This window comes from Archocentrus centrarchus, chromosome 20, assembly GCF_007364275.1.
Source record: "Archocentrus centrarchus isolate MPI-CPG fArcCen1 chromosome 20, fArcCen1, whole genome shotgun sequence".
Classification (NCBI taxonomy): Eukaryota; Metazoa; Chordata; class Actinopteri; order Cichliformes; family Cichlidae; genus Archocentrus; species Archocentrus centrarchus.
Genome location: NC_044365.1, coordinates 31,983,031 through 32,002,631, shown reverse-complemented (window position 1 = coordinate 32,002,631; position 19,601 = coordinate 31,983,031).

The window sequence follows — 19,601 nt, the reverse complement described above, 5'->3', positions numbered from 1 at the left end:
TCAGATCAATACTGTGCGACAGCTTGTCCTTGTAAAAGATGATCATCAGGCAGCAGCAGAGCTGCTCTTACTCTTAGCTGACATGTTGATGATGTTCCTGCTGATCATACAGACCATAAGACACTCGGGCTCCTCACAGAAACACTTTGAGGGAAAACTGCTTCAACCTGTACAGAGGCAGAGGCGGCCTCTGTTTAACACCTGCAACTTTAACTGCTGCAGGAGTGTCACCCCTCCTGTAGCACCACTCTACTACTCTGCTCCATCACCTTATCAGATGCTTTCACACAGGGGGGGGGGGCATTATAGAGTCACTTTGGACCACAGACGCACAAAACTCGCAGAATAAAATCAAATTCCCCCCCTTTTCAAATATGTTTAATATTAAAAACTGTGATTCATTTGTAGTTATAGCAATGATAAATACTAACAGGCTAAAATGACCCATTTTAATCATCTGTGGACTTAGAGCACCTTTAGGTTCACCTGCAGATGGACCTATATTTAAACATGCCGGTCTGTAAATCATTCCGAGCTCAGTAAGAGACGCAGAGCCGTCAGAAAAAAGAAACCGTTACAGGAGCGTCGCTGGTAACTGTGGGACTGGGAAGATCACAGAACCAGTGCTGTTTCCTTCCAGTGGTCAGTGATGGCCGACCCACCAAATCCTAAAGAATGCAGAGGTGAGTCAGAGGCTTTTGTATTTGTAATCAAACGCAGAGATCCATGACTGAATGGAGACTCTTTTATGAAATGAAGCGGGTTTTTAGGTAGCATGCATATTCAGTCTGTCACCATGATCCATTACTTAGCATTAGCAGAAAAGCAAGATTTCTTCTAACATCTCAATAATATCCACAAATCTGGAGTCTACGATGCCACCATATTGTCTGGCCTTCCACTTTGCAATGGGAGAGATATCAAACAATGGATTAATGATTCCAGCAGGACCTTAATGATGGATGGCTGTGAAACCATGCAGGCTCTGGTTTGTCATTCCTTTAATTAATAATTAACATTAACAACCGCCCTTATTTTTGTTTTCATTGCTTTTTAATGGTTTTAAAGAAAAATATTGTTGGGAAAAAAAAGTGGCATTCCTGTTATTGGATTTCCCAGCATGCATGTGGAGAAACTTCTTTTTGGGAATCAGAGCTTCACAGCGGTCTAAAACAATGAGCTTGGCAAAGTGATTTCCTCCCACCGCAAACATGTCATCATATCATCCTGTAATTACCGAACTGCTCCAGGAAGCCAACTCCTCTATGACTCAACAAAACACACACACAAGGTCATAAAATCACACTGTGTATACACACACAGAACCCACCATATATCCCTAATCACGCTTTACTGATGGGGGGAATCACAGTGAAGCCTTTAAAGTGGCAGAAGAAGAAACACGTGACTCATTACTAAATGTGACAACTATGAAAACAACAGTGACACCTAGTGGTCAGCTCTGAGAACTGCATCAGACAGGAGTCTGCACACAAAACCCGGGCAGCATTTCCCTCTATAAGGCCACAGAGACAAAGATGAAGTCAACACAGGACCACAGTGAGTTACTGCACTGACCACGGCACACATCATTAAAACATCTCCTTATCATCAGGCTATGATCAAAAAAGTTGATCAAAAAAGCAGCAGCCAGAGTACCAACAGGAAGCAGGAGAGATCCCATTTCTCCCGGATATTAGCTTCCTCTTCGTGGGTTCTTTGTGGCCTACCTTAAGAAGCAAGTCGAGGATCAGGCATCTGATCGGGATGCCTTCTGAGCCCCTCCCGTTAGAGGTTTTTTAAGGCATGCGGCAACTGGGAGGAGACTCTGGGGTAGACCCAAAACTCTGGCCTGGAAACACCTCAAGATCTACGGGAGGGGAACTAGAAAAACATCTTCTTAGCCTGCTACCACCGCAAACATAACGGATCTGAAGTATCAGAATGATCCATGAATGCTGCAAGCTGTCATCATGCTCTAACCAGGCATCAACAGCTCCACAGGGAGGTGAAAGAACGCAACAGGAAAGTTAGACAACTTTCCAACTCCCTCTCTGTGTGAAGGAAGATGAAGTCTTCTTACACTTGTGTCTCTCTTTTTTCTGTTCAAAAACCATTTCATTTCCCTTATTTGTGTAGTTTTCATCATTTTCCAAATAAATATGCACAATTTATGACTTCGTGATGACTTGGTTTTCCCTCTTTGAGCAGCAAAAGGTGGTGACATGTAAACCTGAGTGTGACCCATGTCTCCAGCCTTCCCTGATTTCTTCACAGCCATTGCATAAAAGCCAGACTTTAGAAAAGTGTCGGTCCTGCAGCGCTAACTTTTAGAAATCAGAGCCAATCAAAATGGACAAGGAGGAAAATTGCTGAGCATTCCCATAAAAAGCAGGATACTGTTGAGTTTCATTGGAATCAAGTTGAATAGAAGCACGTAGTCACCTAAAGTATATTTAACATGGTGCAGCCTTTTATTTGTCAGGCGCTTGTTTTCTTTTCCTGCTAAAACGTCCGCAGAGCGGGTGAAAGAGGCTATAAACATCGCTACGGCCGCAGACTGGAACAGCAACTACAACAGTCTGACCCCAGGGACTGTGGCAGGGACTACGCACCATCACGGACTACAAGCACACACACACACCCGGTGAGAGTGCCGACGCTTCTCTGGCTGATGAACTCAACATCTTCTTTGCGCGCTTGAGTCGGGAAGCCGACAGCCCGCTGCGCTCCCCGGCCGGAAGGGGCGGAGACACTCACTGTGACGGAGCGCGACGTGAGGAGGGCGTTTAGACGTGTAAACACCAGGAAAGCGGCTGGACCAGACGGTATTAGTGGACGTGTCCTTAAGACCTGCGCTGACCAGCTGGCACCTGTGTTTACACTGATATTCAACCTCTCACTGCTGAAACTGTGTGTGATTCCCACCTGCTTTAAAAAGTCCATTCACTAGTCCCCTGTCCCAAAGAAACCACACCCCAGCAGCCCCAATGACTTCAGGCCCATAGCGCTCACCCTCGTGGTGATGAGTGTTTTGAGAGACTCATCAAGACATTCATCACCTGCTCACTGCCCACCACCCTCGACCCACACTACAGTTTTGCATACGGCCACAGACAGATCCAAGATGACGCCATATCCCTTCCTCCTCCACAAGACCCCTTTCACACATAGACACTGGTAAGGGGAACTATGTGAGAGTGCTGTTTGTAGATTACAGCTCAGCATTCAACACCATAGTTCCCTCCAGGCTGGTCTCTAAGCTGCTGGACCTGGGCCTGGGCCCATCCCTGTGCAGGTGGGTTCACAGCTTCCTGACCAGCAGACCACAGGTGGTACGAGTGGGTCACCTCACCTCATCCTCCCTCACCCTCAACACTGGATCCCCCCAAGGCTGTGTGCTCAGCCCTCTGCTGTACTCACTGTACACCCATGACTGCGAGGCCACGTCAGAGTCCAACGTCATCATCAAGTTTGCTGACAACACTGCTGTTGTGGGACTAATCTCTCACAATGAGGAGACAGCCTACAGGAGAGAGGTCTCCCGCCTGGAGAACTGGTGCCAGGAGAACCACCTCCTGCTCAACGTCAGCAAAACAAAGGAACTGATCGTGGACTTCAGCAGGAAGCAGCAGAGGGACTACCATCCACTTGTCATCAGTGGTGCTGAGGGGGAAAGAGTGGACACTTTCAAATACCTGGGAGTGACCATCTCACAGGACCTGTCCTGGACTCATCACATAAACATCACTGTGAAGAAGGCCAGACAGCGTCTCTACCTCCTCAGGCGGCTGAGAGACTTCAAGCTCCCACTCAAGGTGCTCAGGAACTTTTACACCTGCACCATCGAGAGCATCACCACCTGGATGGGAAACTGCACCAAGCAGGACTTCATGGCCCTAAAAGGGTGGTTCGTTCAGATGAACGGACCATCAGAACCACCCTCCCCAACCTGCAGGACATTTACACCAAGCAGTGCAGGCTGAGGGCCATGAAGATCCTAAAACAGCCCAGCCACCCCGGACACTCTCTCTTCTCCCTGCTCCCATCAGGCCGGCGTTACCGCTGCCTGAGGGCTAAGACTGAAAGGTTGAAGAAGAGTTTTTACCCACAAGCCATCCGTCTGCTCAACTCTGAGCCCTAACTGGACCATTATTGCACAATGTAAATATTATAATTTAAAAGTGTGTATAGTATATAGAGTATAGTGTATAGTGTGAATTACTTTTTTTTTATTTTTATTCTTTCTTATTTATATGTGTGTGTATATATGGTTGCAGGTACAAAATACATTTCACTGTGCATTGTACTGTGTATAACTGTGCATGTGACAATAAACACTATCTTATCTTATCTTATCTTAAAAACATGAATAAAATATGTTTAGTTTGTAAATTAGCAGCCAGGAGCCTCTCCGGGATAAACCCAGAACAGACTGGAGGGACTGCGTCTCTCTCAGCTAGCTTGGGAATATCTCAGTGTTTTCCAGAAGAGCAGGAGGAGCAGGCTGGGCAGCTCTGCTTGGATTCCAGCCTCAGGGCCTTGGACCCTGATAAGTGGTAGTAAATGGGCGACTGTGCATATCTCACAGTGATAAAGAACTTCAGGATTCAGAGCCAGATTAAAGCAGATTAATCTGCACCTTTTGTTTTGGGTAAAAGACAAAACATAACCTCCTCGATGCTGCCGTGTGCAGATTGAGCAACAGCAGACAGCTCAGATGCAAACAGACTGCATGTGACTGCCAGGTTTCAACATGCTTCCTGCATGAATGTGTGTCATAGACTGCATGTATCTTATGAGTGGAGAAAGGAAATGCCTGATTTGTATCCGTCCCTTTCAGCATCAGATCGCTCAGCATTTCTTTCTGTTTAGGTGATTAGTTTCCTACACGCCATCTATCACATGATCATAATCTTCTGACCCAGATCAGGAGCTCACCAGCCAAACCAGTGGCACAATTGCACTGGTGTGTACTGCTCAGTTTACTAAGACATGCTAGACACTCAGCCGACACTCCCACAGCAAACCAAGCCATGACTCATGAGCAGCTGGAGTTAAAGCTCCACTCAGGAATGGAGTGAAATGTCTGAACTTCATCAGGATGTACTGACACCGGCCTGTGTGACTACAAATCATCATGAATCACACCTCACAGTTTGTCTCCATCTTCATCTGACAGGTCTGCAGAGGGTCAGTATCTATCAAAAGCGGTCCAAGGAAGTAACAGCGGTGGACCAGCGACCGGGACATGGGCAGCCAAGGCTCAGTGATGCATACAGGGATTGAAGGCTGGCCCGTGTGGTCCGATCCAACACACGAGTTGCTGCAGCTCAAATTACCAAAACAGGTGTCAGAATACACAGAGCCTCACAGTTGTTGTGTATGAGGCTGCACAGCCACAGACAGTCAGGATGCCCATGCTGACCTCTGTCCACCACTGAAAGCACTAACAATGGGCTCATGAGCATCAGAAATGCACTACGGAAACAATGGAAGAAGGTGGTCTGAGGAATTATGTTTTCCTTTAACATCAGGTGGATGGCTGAGTGCATCAATTACCTGGGGAACAACTGTCACAGAATGCAAGCTGACAAAGTGAAGCTTTGGGGCAGTGCTCTGCTGGGGAATCCTTGGGTCCTGCCATCCATGTGGATGTTACTTTGGCACGTACCACCTACCTCAGCACTGCTGCAGACCATCTACACCCTTTTATGGAACGTATTCCCCGATGGCTGTGGCCTCCTTCAGCAGGATAATGCTCCCTTCCACAAAGCAAACATGGGTCAGGGTTTTTGAGGAGCACAACAATGAGTCTGAGGTGTTTGACTTGGCCTCCAATTCCAGATCTCAATCCAACTGAGCATCTGTGGGATGTGCTGGACAAACCGGTCCGATCCACAAAGGCCCCACCTCACAGCTTCCAGGACTTAAAGGATCTGTTGGTAACATCTTGGTGTAGATAACACAGCTTCAGGGGTCTCGAGGAGTCCGTGCCTGGATGGGTCAGGGCTGCATGGGCAGCAAAATGGGACCAGCACAATATCAGACAGATGGTCATAATGTTATGTTTGATGGGTGTACAGCCACTGGTGCAGCTCCAGCATGCTTAAAACTCAGTGCTCCGATATGTTTGCTGATCAGTGCCACATTCCTTTATTTTGTGCTGAAAAACTGACATTATGGTGCTGATCTGTCGGTCTGCATGCACGAGTGGCCTGGGATGGAGTCAAACTCCCAGCATATTCTTCTAGTTTGCCCCCCCCCCCCGGCTGCAGGTTCCAATAACGAGGTCAGTGCAGGTACAAATACTCCCTGTGAGCCAGAAGCTCATTTTCACTATTTTTTGTTTTCTAGTCTCAGTGCTGTACAATGTCCAGTAATAGACGATATCCTTTATGCAGTCATCTCAGGCTTACCTGAGAGGGTGAGGCTCACTCAAGCTCCACCCACCTGCTGCTCAAACCTTCTATTTACTGTTTACAGCCAATCAGAGGCAAGTCGGCTTAAATGAGGAGGGAGCTAAATCAGCTTGTTTCAGACACAGGATGAACCGAGGAGCTGCACCGAGGGCCCGGGAAAAAGACTGAAAAGGATTATTTTGAACTGTGAATCCTGCAAAGCTACTCTACTATAGGCATAAAATGTGACAAATCTTTCATCTTTGGTAATTACTTAAAATAAAAGTACTTATTAAGGAGTTGGGGTTTTTTTGAGGTATTACTTCCTGATAACTTCCTGTATTATCCTCTTACTGCAGCCTCACAGTTATGCGTAACTGAAATGCAGGTCAGAAGGTTTTCTGCATGTTCATAACTTACAGGCCAGAAGATGAATTTAAATCAGCACCTCAACCAGTTAAATGTATGCCAGTGTAATTTTTCCATGTTTTAAATCATACAATTTAAACAATAACAAAGATGTGTCCGTGTTTTTTTTCATCCTCTTGTTTATCACAGACTGCAGCTCTCCTGAAAACCTCAGCAGCAGATTAATGTCAGCAGCTTCAGGCGAGTCCCCTGATTTTTAACACATCTGCTGCCGGTGGCGCGCCGTACTGAATCGACCGCCTGAACAAAACACTTATTTCATTTAGAGGCCATTCGAGTTTCTCCTGAACACCACAAATGACTTCAGACCCTCATTTATGGCACTCAGTTAAACTGAATTCATTCTCGCAACCTTTTGACCTTTATAAGATAATCTCATTAACTCTGACACACACACACACACACACACACACACACACACACACACACACAAACGTCATGTTTAGCTAAGAAATAAGAAATATTGTTTTTCTCATATTTCAGCTGAATCGACGTGTTTGATCCAAAATAATTCAGGAAACTCCTTCTAGGAGCCGCTCTCACCCACTTGGCAGCCATGTTTAAAACACCTCTGGCAGGTATTTGGAAGCTCCCAGTCTCAAACAGTACGGAGGAGGGCGTTCACCTTCTTCGTTCAGTCCTTCCAAACCTGTACACACAGGATGGGTGTGGCTGCTGTCACATTACTCCAGTACCATATTGTGAAGACTCAGAGTGCTTCTGCATTTGCACACATGATAAGAAAGGGCTCACAGGTAGCCCCGCTACAAATCATTCCCTGTTTGATCCTCCTGTTTGACTCTAATGAGACCTTCATTTCCAAAAATAAGATTCAAAAGTAGCAGCTGGGTCCATAACCCCATCAGGGAAAGTGTTTAAAAGGGTCATAAATCAAGTGAGACTTTGGGTCATCTTCCATTGACCTTCTATACATCCCAACTTCTTTTGCAAACAGAAGAGTCGCCCCTGCTGGCCACTAGTAAGGACCCAGGTTACCTTTTAGAACCACCTTTGATATCATTGATAATTATTTATATATTTACATTACACTCAACATTTCATCCTTGATTTCCAAGATATTTAAAGAAAAGAATAAATTAAATTAAACTGAAATAATTTTAACCTAAAAATTAGAGACACAGGACAAAAAAGGGGCTAAATTAAAGTAAATTAAATTAAATAGTTACAGGTTGTTTTAATAAACTAAAAATATTTAACAAATTAATCACATCATGCATGCCCTGAGCTAAAGAGTTATAATGAACGGAAAAAATTCCTTAAAAATGACAAAAATTATTAACAGACTACTCAGCTAACCCACACGTGCAGGTGTTCTTTATGCTGGATGATGAATCTCAGCAGCTGGATCTTCCCAGTCTGACTTTGGTCCTGCAAGTGATAACATGTAGCTACTGATAATATTGATTAAAGGCTGGACCAAACCCACCACTCCCTGTGCCCCTTGAGCTCTCCTTCCTCTATCAGCAGTGTGTGTGTTGGATAGAAAAAGCACACACCCACACCCCACAAAGTCAATCAAGCACTATCCCCACACTGTGGACTGCGTTTTGCTGGAAGAGCCATTAACCGCGCAATATCCTACCTGGTCCACAGGCCAGAGGCATTACTCAGCCAGACAGTCTCCATGGAAGTAAGAGAGCGAGTCAACTTCTGTTGCGTTTAATTCATGCCAACAAAAACATGACAACCTCACGCACACTGGATGAGCAGGACTGTGTAAAACCACATGCTTACACGAGGAAAAAATCCCATGTCAGTTTTTCCTGCTATTTCTTTTTTTCAGACTTCCTGTTTAGGCTTCCTGTCCATGTCATTACAGCCCAGCAGTGTCACAACAAAGCTCTTCATGGCCCTGAACCTAAACTTGTTACCTCACAGCGCACTCTTGCAGCAGCAGTGAAGCAACTCAACTAAACTCAGAGGAACTCTTCTGCAAAATTTTGCACCGTAAACACTTAAAAGCAGGAAGACTACAAATTAAGATGAACTTAAAGGTTAAATGAAATATTTTAATTACAAACTACACAGACAGTCAAATTAACCCTCAAGTGACTAAAAGAACCAAGTTGGCTCATTTATGGCTTTAATGGCTGCGTTTGTTTAACTACTGCTGTTTTCTTTATCTATGACAGGTATTCTAAAATATTCTGATGTCATTCATTAATCAGTTTAGCTGGTTCGTCATTTGCTGACACTTTGGGCTTTAAATATGAGCCTCCAGGCTTCTACTCTGTCATCCTCGTTCCCTGCAAAGGATCACAACAGTGATGAGACGTGAAAAATTCAATAAAATCCAGTTCATATTTCTTATTTTGTTTGTGACAGCCGGATGGCCGTCCCTTATATTATGGCCACCCGTGTTTGTGTGTTTTGTTTTCTTACCTACACGCCCGCTGGGTGCTGACCAATAGGACGGCACAGATCTACCACTTTACTCATTGGCCCAGGACCTCAGATTAGTAGAGCCCCCGAGTGTGAACACTGAAGGAAGACGGCGAGCAGCAAGAAAGTCACGATTTATCTGTGCGATCTCGGCCGTGCTCACGGCAAGTTTAGCCCCACACTTAGTGACCGCGGACTGGCTTGGACTCGGGGCGGGACCCTGTCGGCAGGGAATGCTGGGATTAAGAGACGGGAAGGACCCAGGACTGGACGAGTCTACTACAGGCCGCGGTGTTGTAAGTCCTCCAGCTGGACTGAAGGACTTGGCCGAGCTGGGGACATGTGGGAATAATCAAACTGATTTACATGTGTTAAATGATTGTTTTGTGTGGGGTTTTTTTCCTGTGTTAAATATATTAATTGTGGTGCATTCTACTGACCGAACATACTGGGTTTGTCTGATTCGATGTCTCCGAACTTAGCATCCTTTGTGAGACTTTAAAAAAATCTGCTTTGTCAGGAGAGATACTTGGCTGGCGTCCCTAATCATGCAGAAACCATCACATGTTTTTCCCACGTTCCTGAAACATCAGTGGTCCAATTCCTATGAAAAAACTATGAAAAGTTGTATTATTGGACTCGTTTCCTGTGGGTGTTGGACTCAATTTACTGGTTGATCTACATCCCTACCCTCACCTATGTCACGAGCTTTGGGTAGTGACCAAAAAGAACGAGATCGTGAATACAAGCGGCAGAAATGACTTCCTCCAAGGGGGGGCTGCCTCTCCCTTAGAGATAGGGTGAGGACTGCAGCAATTCATGAGGGGCTCAGAGTAGAGTCACCGCTCCTCCACATTGAAACGAGCCAGTTGAGCTGGTTCGAGCATCTGACTAGGATACCACCTGGGCACCTCCAGGCATGTCCTAGTAGGAGGAGGCTCCGGGGGAAAAACCCAGGACATACTGGAGGGATTATAGCTCTTGGCTGGCCTGGGAATGCCTCGGTGTTCCCCCGGATGAGCTGGAGGAGGTGGCTGGGAAGAAGGAGGTCTGGGCTGCTCAACGTGTGTGTGTGTGTGTGTGTGTGTGTGTGTGTGTGTGTGTGTGTGTGTGTGTGTGTGTGTGTGTGTGTGTGTGTGGGTGTGTGAAAGAGAGTGAGAGCAGAGAGATAGATAGATATCCAAACTCATTGTACATCCTGTATAATGACAATAAAGGCATTCTATTCTATTCTATTCTATGGATGTCAACTCAACTATTTTCAGTTGATTTTCTATTTAGTTTTCAGAGTATCTTGTTTGTCTTTTCCACTTAGCAGTGAGTGGGCATGAATCGTTGTTTATAACTCCTGTCTTGCAGAAAACTCCAACAGCGACAGTCACTTCACTCCCGGTGCTACAGCTTTGATTATCCTATGAAGGAACATACAACACAGTCTGAGCACCTGAACCGTACACATAACAGAGAACATGCAGAAGATTTCAGCTGACATACTGACACGCCCACTGTGGACACAACACTGACAGATAATCTGCTCGTGAAGTGACGACGTATCGAGCCTGTATCCCTGCTCTGGATGAGGCTCTCGCCTTCTGTCTTCTTGCCTACAGGGTCACAGTATCCAGGATATCAAATATTTGAGATTTCAGTGTGGACATTCAGCTTAGGTCAGGACTTTTCATAGAGAGTAATCCAAACCACACAGCAGCATATTAATGACTGACCTCATGTTGCGTCTCTTGATTCAAGTTTGGTCGTTTTTCAGGCTCTTCTTCCTGAAACATGAGGACGGTCGTCTCTGTCCTCAACAGATTTTAACCCTCATCCTTCAACTTTCCTGTGCTAATGTGTTTATGTCAGCCTATCTAGAGCTTCACCAGCCCCCCCCCCCCCCCCCCCCCCCCCCCCCCCCCAAAACATCACTGATTTTTAGTTTTCTCCCTTTGTGAGTTCTTCAGTCAGAGCATGGTCTAAAACGTCAACCCCAGCTCCACCTCATAGATCATCTCTTTAACAGAAGCCTGGATGTTAAAACATCTGGATGAACAGCCACACTGTGGCTTCACTGCTTCAGTAACGGTTAAAATGCAACAATCAGATAGAAATCAGCACTCTGAAAGCTCACTTACTTTAGTCAGTCTACAAAATAGAGGCTATTTCTTTGAGCATGTGTGTTTAAAGTGTGCAACTTAGGGTACCTAATAAACTGCCAAATGAGTGTCTGTGTTTCAGGTTGTCTTACAGCGACGCACAATCCGAGGGAACAATGACGCAAAGAAGCAGCAGAGCGGGTAAACTTTAGCGCATTAACCAGAAAAGTCGGGTTCCCTAATGACAGGGTGGTGGGTGAGGGCGGTGAGCCGTGTGACAGATTACCCGATAACGAGGAAGTGTTTGGTTTGATTCGCTTTGAATTTGACAGCTGAAAAAGGAAGAAGCGCGCAGCGGCAGGCCAGCGCAGCGACGCACCGACACGCTGCCGCAGCCGCCTCGCTCCTCGGTACAGGTCTGACCCGTTCCTGTGCTTCCCAGAAAACCCAACCGGAGCCCGCCTCCGGGCCACAGAATGATGTTCGCGGTCACTGCGGAGCGGAGGACGGATGCCTTCACATGCCGAGCATTAAAACACAAACACATAACAACAGTGCAACCACCCACGCCAACACCGCGGCTCCACATCACCGCCGCATCAAATTTTACGCGCAAAGCCCAGGCACCACAATTTACGCACCTGCGCAGCCACAGCACGCGTAAACTTTACCGACAGATTTGCTCTCACACACAAACAGCTGGACGAGGCTCAAACGGCACAGCTGGACGCCAAAACGAAGACTGCGTGTTTCTCTTACCTCCTGATGTGTGAAGTGCAGTGACAGCAGCCGGAGGTGTGAGTGTGCGGAGGCGCCGCGACCCCGTGTCCAAAACAACCAGCAAAGACTGACAACAGCACTTCCTGTTGACTTCCTGTCAAAATAAAACCCACACTTCATTTTTTTACCTGTTTAAGCACATTTTTTTAAAAAAGGTGAGCGGGTTTTATTACACCAGATATTATCCAGTCAGTGTCTATCATATACACATATGTAAACACTAATGATTACAAAGCATGGTTATTTTAGGAGTAATACAATAAAAAAGACAGGAAAGAAGGAAAAATAAAGTCTCTTTACATCAGTGTTGTATTTATGTTTCCTTCACTTATCAGTTTTTTGGAAATAACCGATAATTTAATCTCTTTCTAAATCACACATTTAAATAAACACCGTGATGTCCGCCTCTATGGTGGACCTGCTAACAGCTCATAGAAGTCTGAAAAAAACGGGCCAAAGGCCAAAAAGCTGGTGGAAAAACCGGTTTAATCTTCATCATATTTTTATCCAAGTGGAATTTGAACAGGAAACGTAGCTGGCATCCAAATGTGGTGCAGCTGAATGTTTCCCTCTGCAAAGTAGGAAGCTCTGAACAATAAAGTCTATTGTCTGAGGCACATACAGGGGTGGTGTGGTTTCCACTTGGTTACTAACATGTCACCATGACTGAGACTGTAGTGATTATTGACCCTCATAGTTAGAGTTGTTCGTAATATGAAACCTTCCTGTAACTGTGCCGTGGACGAGGTCAAACCTGAGATACAATCTGTTTATTTATTTTTAAGTTTGTGGGTGTACAAAATACATTTAAACCGCAGCTTCACGTTGGCCACTGTTAAATAGCTATTAATGTTTATTTAATAAGTCTACTATTTATGCGCAATATATATGAATACTTGTAAATTAATTTATTTTGAAGGGCAGGCTGCCCTACTTCCGGCTCATGCTGTCTCTACTTTGATGGAGTTGATAGGGCCGGCGGTTTCCTCTGCGAAACCCCGCCTGAAAACCTCCGCAGCTCTGTGCTTTGAACAAGAAAAGTTACACACCAGTAATGAAGAGCAAGCAGTGCCCACAAACACACAACAAACAAGCGTCACCTAAAGGCTGAAAGACAGAAAAGATACCGGACTATTAACGGCCTATATCACCCTGACTGAAACACATGCACCCTGCAGAACCCCGCAGAACCCTGCAGAACCCTGCGGCAGGGCCACATGGCCTGTCTGTGGGAGCAGAGGAGGAGGAGATGGAGGAAACGGAGCGTGTTTTGGGGTTGCTCCATCTCGTTCCTTTCCTTTTTTGGTTCTGTCCTTTCATTTGCTGGATGTGTGAGAAGTACAGTCTCTGATGGTAATCAGATGTGTAAATCCTCCCATGGAAAGATGTGAACTGGCTGCACCTAATCAGGAGTTGAGAACCAGATTTGATGGTCAAGAAGGAAACTGATGTCATCATTTTGTGGTGCCAAATTCATTTCACTTATATACAGCTGAGGTCTAAAGTTTGGGCACATTTAAGAGTCCTTTATTATTTTTGCTGTTTTCTACAGTGTGGAAGCAAAATAAAAGTATCAAATTATAAACTAACACAAACTGACTCATGTCCGTCCATTTCCTGCCTGATCTGGCTCACTGAGACAACAGTCTGAGCAGAGAGGCCCAGCCACTACCTTCGGCTCTTCTGGGGGGGGACCCCAAGCTAGCCAAGAGCTGCAGTCCCACCTGTGTGCCCTGGATCTGCCTGAAGGCAGACATGCCTGAAACAGTGTGCATAGGAAGCACCCAGGAGGCATCATGTCCACCGCTCCTCTGTCTGTGTGCAGATAACTCTGACTGTGGTTCAGAGGTGGGAGTCCTCTTGAATGGCCGCTCTCTGGGCTCACACACCTGGAGGTGATTGAGTCTTTGTACCTGCTGGCAGTCATTCATCACCTCCTGCTATGAAAGGCTGAAGAAATCCTCCATTTGATTACAGATTGTTGCACTAACAGTGTAGTGTGAGTCTGCACCTCGTGTTTGTGTTGAAGTCTGCATTACCTTCTGCTCTTCTGGAACTCAACCTTTTCTTCTCGGTGCAGACGCCCCACGCTGGAGCGTGTCAGAGAGATGAGTGTGGAGAGGTTCCTGTTAGAGTCTGTGGCTCCAGACCCACTCCACAATAAACCTGTGACCTCACTGAGTCCAACTCTGCACCTTCATTATGACAATATCATGTTTGCCTTAACTTTTTTAACTTTGGTGGATGAGCCCTGTCCTGTTGTGTAGGGGAAAAGGTTCAAATAAAGCAAAGAAGTGTGAATTTCATATTTAGGTGGTCACTGTTTCAACCGTGAGTCAGATCCATGAGATCATCACCTGGAGGTGCTCCCATCTGACACAGGAGAGGCATCAAAGGTGCAGACTGTAAATAAAAGGTGGACATTTATTCTTTCAGTGATGACTCTGCTGGATTCAAATTAGACTCAGATTCATCAGACTTTAATTTCAGTCACACTTTGGGGTTCAGACATTTATAAAATCAGAATAATCAGGATGAAATTTTTACTCTTTTGCATTCATTTTCATTCAAAGTTCATTTTTTGTGTTATAAACACCTAACCCAGATTATCCTTCTGCACATCCAACTCACCAATTTCATATATTAACCTGCTTTACTCTGTTTACAGGTGATACCACAAAATCTTTAATTCAACAAGCAAACCACCACAGAGCAGGCAAAAAACAAAAGAGCCAAAAACAAGGATGGAGGCTGATCATGGAGCAAACTCAGCAAAGAAGGGAGAAAAAGAAAATTGCCAACCTTAAGGAAATGCCTGGAAAGTGAGTAAAAGGCAGTCTGGTATGTCTCAGGGGAGAAACAGGGAAAGTGATTAACTGATTAACATCAGAAAATAAGAGCAACACATCAAAGGAAGGAAGTGACGATGACAGGGAGAGCAAAGAGAGCAGGAATTACAAAATAAGACGGGAAACGACGGGGAAAAACCTGAAGGATGGAGAGCAGAGGAGCGTTCCAGCAGCTCGCAGCAGTGGGATTCAGGCCAAAGCAGCTGGAATAATGTGCCCTACATGAGATTTGCCTCCCTGCACTCCATCTGTTTTGTTCTGTCAGGATGTCGAGCTCAGTTTCATTGGAGTATGTGAGTCCCTGCTGCACTCGGAGGTTCCTGATGTCCTGCAGTGTCTGCAGTCATCATCAGAGCTGGTTGGATTCTTCAGATGCTGAACAGGCTGGTCACTGCTCCCTTTACTTCCTCCTCTAGCAGAGGATACCCTGGATCATCATTTTGAAGGGACAGGAGATCATTAAAATATTCATCAACAGTTCCTTTTACCACAACTTGATGATCGTTTTTAACCTTAAATGCTGAATGTGAGCTATATAATCAGCTTCCTGCTGAGGTGTTGCTCTGTGTGAGGAAACTGCATCTCTAAAAATAAAGATTAGGAGCTATAAAAACATTTTTCACCTGTGGTCTCATTTCTATAAACTTCATGAAACAACATGGCGAGAACTCAGAGGGTGAAGTGAGATATGTACTTTATTTATGCCAGCAGTTGGGGAATTACTGTGCTACAGTACCCAAAACATGAAGAACAACCTCTCAATAATTCAAAATAATAATAAATAATTCTAATTAGTTTGGCTTTATTTTGAAGGGCAGGCTGCGCTGTTTTCTGACTCTCAAACCCTCCTCTGTGCTCTGAAGAAGAAAACGTCACCACGCTCAATTCAGAAAAAACAAGAAATAAACATCATCATGTTGTGCTGACAGCTTTAAATACCAGATTACTAAATACTGGATTATTAAAGGTTTTATAAGGCACCACTTTAACTCAGCAGACCCACACACATCATCCTCTGTCACAGTATCCACCCCCTGAGGTCTGACTCACTAACTCCTAACTCTAACAACTCTGGAGAATTATAACATTTCCTTTTTTATTTTAACATGTTCTCTTTGCAAATCAGGGAACAAAGAAACAACAAACCATTAATTTTCCTTCTCAGTCTTTCCTGAACCTCGTGATGTTTCCATTGATTAAGCTGATCAGGAAAGACACATGAGGTTATGTTTGGCTTCCCTTTGCTTTTCCCTGTGTATCCAGTTTTTTCCACTAGTTTCTGGAATGATTTTCCGACCTGTGTCCCACTTTTCCCCCATTTTGTTCCCGTGTGCTTCTTAGTGAGTTCATCGGGTAACGGGGGTAGACTGGTATCATCTCAGGTGTGTATATGGGTGTGTTTAATAACTGTTGTGAGCAACTGGCTGTGCTCGGGTCAGGTTAAATGGAAGCAGGATTGGATCTGTTGTTTATATCCAGCTGATGCTCCAGACTGTAAACGATGCTGGGCCTGCTACATGCTGCAGCCTGAAGGTTGTGGTTGGTGTCAGCATCTGCACAGGGTTTGTTAGGTCTGGGAGGAGCCTGTTCTGAATTCTCCTGTAAATAAAATTCCTCAGGACCTTATTTAGGAGACTGCACCTTGTTTTTAGGTCCAAAACTGATCTCCATAACAACAAACACTTGAAGCAGTGAGTGTGTTTCATTCACACACTGCTTCCTCCTCCGGACTCTCAGCCTCTCGGTTCCTAAAATCCTGGTTCCACTCTGTCTGTGGAGAGACCTGCCACATGTGGCCTGACCTCAGCAGCCGGCACCCGGATACAAAGCCACTGTTATTGCTGCAATACAACCCCAACGCTATCTCATATTCAAACTCTCTGTCTCTGTGCCTAATAACAGCCACACTGGGCTGAAGGCGTTTATTTGCTGTGCTGTACAAACACTGGAACACATTATGCACGCACTCATGCAAACACAGTGAATTAAACCAACCGGATTCTTCCTTCATAACAAGCATGTTTGCAGACTGAACAGTGTCATGATTTCTGGACCAGCTGCTAGATACTGTACCAACTTCCTCGTTTGCATTTGCAACTCAAACATGGCAGCTGCAGGAGCTGATAACCCATCAAATAATGCAAATGAGCTTTTACTACTGATACAGTTATTTAAGTGTGCATTCTAGGCACGCTCGCTGGCACTGTGCAGCATATGTAGGTGATAAGTATCATGATTGGAGTCCTTCGCAGTGACGATGCCTGCAAACCTGAGTGTGTTGTTTCTGTTCAGATGAAAATGAGACCGGCTCACTCATGCATCTGCTGCCTGTAGCGATCGATAATTATCACTTATTCATTCTTCCACTTGTGGCAAATTGATTTTACCAAATGGAAGCTCACCTGCTCGGCAAACATCGTTTTCTCGCTCCATTAAGAGTCACATAAAATGAATCTCGGCCTCTTAAAGAGAGCCTAAATGGAACTTGTTACTGGAAAGAAGGCCTGTCCTCTTTAAAAGAACTTCCTGTTAGAGCGAACATACCTGAACATCTCTGACACGTTCAGTCAGTGTAATCCACAAGTGAAGTAATGAAGTACAGTTACTCTGACAAGCTTTTACTTTTACATATTCAAACCTTCAGGACATCAAACCTAAACCTGAGGGACCAAAAACACACAATCGTCCTCCCTGTGACACCTGGACTGTTTCATATTTATCGTGTATGATAATGTTTAACTTAGCACATTACAACCTGAGCATGTTCTTTTTATTGAATTTTAGGTTTACACTTTCTGTCTTCATATTTATATTTGTAAAAAAAATCCCCCCTCTGACTGTGTTTGTTGGTACAAAGATGAAAGCGGTAAAAATATATAACTGGTGTATCATTCATAGCGCTGCACTCAGGTTAAACTGGGCTAGATTGAGCTGGATGTCACAGAGACAGCAGAAGACCACACCAGGAGCCTCAACACTTAGACAACAGAAGATTGGAAAAATGCTGCCAAATCAATCAATCAATTCTGGACCTAACAGGGAGCCAATGAAGAGAAGCCAATATGGGAGAAATCTGCTCTCTCTTTCTAGTCCCTGTCAGTACTCTAGCTGCAGCATTTTGGATCAGCTGAAGGCTTTTCAGGGAGCTTTTAGGACAGCCTGATAATAATGAATTACAATAGATACAAAGATCTTTTGTAGGTTTTGAACGTTTCCTTTGTGTTTCAGTTTTGTGTTACTGTGTTTATTGTTTTCCTTGTTTCAGTTTTCCTTCCCAGATTGATTCCCGGGTCTTGTCAAGTCTCCATCTCTGTTTGGTGTTCCTGTTTTATTTTGTTGCTCTTGCGTCTCGTACGTTGTGTTTCATTTTGCTTCTCCTTCGTCTCATCGGTGTGATTCGGGAAGGGGTGGGCAACTCCAGGCCTCGAGAGCCGGTGTCCTGCAGGTTTTTGATGTGTCTCTGCTTCAACACACCTGAGTCAAATATAGAAGTCATTAGCAGGACTCTGGAGAACTTGACTGCATACTGAGGAGGTAATTCAGCCATTTGATTCAGGTGTGTTGGATCAGGGACACATCTAAAACCTGCAGGACACCGGCCCTCGAGGCCTGGAGTTGCCCACCCCTGGATTAGGGTCACCTGTTGGTTCCCCGCTGCATTGTGTTTTCTTAGTCCTCAGTGTGTTTCAGCCCTCAGTTGTCTTCAGCTCCTTGCTGTGTCCTCCCTCTGCAGTCGTGTTCTAGAGTCGGTCTGATTATTTCCTCCTGTAGAGTCTCTCCATGTTTCCTTGTGTTTTGTGAGTACTAAGCAGTAAAGCTGAATTTCGAGTTTAAGTCAGCGTCCTGCGTCCGGCTCCACATCCTGCCCGTCACTCTGCCGACTACGACACAGGAAGTTTCTCATTTTAGACATATTGTGCAAATATTTGCAAGGAAACAGTCCTGCATATTTGTTAAATACTCTGATGATCAGTTTGGACTTCAGAAAGTCATCCAGACTATGTTTACATGTTTGAACTGCTGCCATGTGATTGGCCGATAAGATATTTGTGTGAAAGAGCAGTTGAACAGGTGTGTATCGATAAGGTTTCAGCGTTGGAGTTGTTGTGGAAAAGCAGGTTTTCTGCATGTTAAATACTTAAAAATGGAAATGAACTGATTAAAAAAAAAAAGATGAATTTAAGCAGTTTTTAAACAAAAATTGACACACAGACACACACTGTGTGTGTTTCTGGGTTAGTTACATGTTTTCTTGTAAAATTAAACTAAAAAGTGACTTGATTAAAAAGTATAAAATACTATAAATACTGCAAATACTTTTTTCCACCTGGCTTTTCATGAAAGGAATGAAAGCAAAGTTATTTGCAGAGCTTATCATTCAGCATCTTCCTGCTTCAGTTTCCTGTTCAGTGTCGCGTGTCTCAGATGTGACGGCTCACAGATGCAGGTGACGTTACGTTCCACAGAGGCTTAAAATAGTCTCAGATGATGAACTGACACTTATCTTAGATAACAGACTCACTTTCCTCTCACTGTCTCTTTATTGGCTCATTAAGGGGTTAATGAGGTTCTGTAACAAACATAAGGTACATACAGAACAGGATAATGAACAGATAAATATGGGCCCTATCCTAATATTGTATTAACAG